This window comes from Capsicum annuum, chromosome 6, assembly GCF_002878395.1.
Source record: "Capsicum annuum cultivar UCD-10X-F1 chromosome 6, UCD10Xv1.1, whole genome shotgun sequence".
In the NCBI taxonomy this organism is placed as follows: domain Eukaryota; kingdom Viridiplantae; phylum Streptophyta; class Magnoliopsida; order Solanales; family Solanaceae; genus Capsicum; species Capsicum annuum.
This window is the reverse complement of record NC_061116.1, coordinates 218,190,525-218,192,220: the sequence shown is the minus strand read 5'-3', so window position 1 is coordinate 218,192,220 and position 1,696 is coordinate 218,190,525.

The following is a 1,696-nucleotide window of genomic DNA, read 5'->3' as shown; positions in this document are numbered from 1 at the left end:
TCTAATTACTTTCTATCCCTACTTTTATTAAAATTATATTCAATTAATGGAGCAAATCACACGACTTTTGTTAAAGAGCTAGAATATAAATCGGACATTTTAGTAATTAATTAAAATGATAGGAATTTTAAGTAAATTAAATTATGATAATAGGTAATTTCTCCTTAGTTTCAAGGAAAAATAAGGGAAATAAATATTTCTAGGCTGGTTGATGAAGAAGAACATGTTTGCTCTTCTTTTTTAAATAAAAAATTAAGTCCAAAACTCTAGTATTTATTTCTAAAAGTACGATTGCAAAGAAGATGAATTAGGGACCTTAGCGTCGTTGTCAGAATTTCTCACTAATCAAGTGTGATCGATCTCATCCGTGTAAGAATTAGGAATTCCTTTTCTATCTCGTCACAAAATGGGCGTTATGACAAAAAACAAGAAGAAAACTAAAGGAGAAATTTGTCCAATAGTAACAAAGGGTACCTCCAAAGGTTGGCATCTGATCCAACCTAGTAGTAAGCAATCCGCCAAAAACAACCAAAATATTCCTCGGTAAATCACGTGAAACTTGAGCTACGTACATTACCATTGACACTATAGTGATGAAATAAATTATCCCATATACATAACGGAATAAATTATTCTAAATAATTCTAAAATAACTAATCTTGAAATTAATTATTCCAAAATAACTATTTCCCAACCTTACGACCCTATTAAATTAAATGAAAAGTTTAAGGAATGATAAACAAATGCTGTTGTATTGATTGGATATTGTAGATTTTTTTTTGTATTTAAGAATAATGAATTAAGTTGCACGTGTGTGTAGGTGTTGATTAGGTAAAAACAAAGAAAAATGAAAGGGTATTGGTCTAATCAACAGTACAATTTAGGTTGATTTCATGATAGGTCAAATGTAACTATTCCTTCCGTCTTAAATTTTTTAATTTAATTTTTCATTTGTTTTTTTTTTTTATTAATTAAGAAAAGACAAATTTTTTCCTCATATTTTATCTTTTACATTAATTATTTTTTCTTTAAATTAAAATATAAATATCAATTAATAAAAATACTATGGTAAACTAGCCATGTTATTAATTATTTTTCATAATTAATATATTATCTTAATTTGGAATAAATAATTTGAGATGAAGAGAGTAAAATATTATCCACAAGACCAAACATACCATGAAATTAACATTTCACTTTTAACATTTTGAAAAGGGGTAATTATTTTTTTCTATTTTACTTTTAATATTTGTTATTTATTCTTCAAATCACTTCCAAAGATATAAGATAAGTATTTATTAAAATACTCATATTAATAATGGACATACAAAATACTCCCTCTCCCTCTGTTTACTTTTACTTGTCATTAGTTTCCTAATTACATTTCTACTTTTACTTGTCATTTTTGACATATCTAAAAAGGATTAAAAAAAATTATTTTACCCTTAGAATTAATTGTCTTTTGTTCAAATTAATTTCAAGACACAATGTAAATATTATATAATAAGGGTACCATGATAAAATAAATATGTTATTAATTTATTTTTTTTAATGAATACGTTAAATTAAAATATGAAAAGTAAAATCGAATGAAGGAGAGGTACTATAAGATAAAATAAATAAAAATTAACAAAGAAAGTAAATATCATGCACATGAAAAACCTTAATTGCGTCAAAGAAAATAAGATAAGAACAA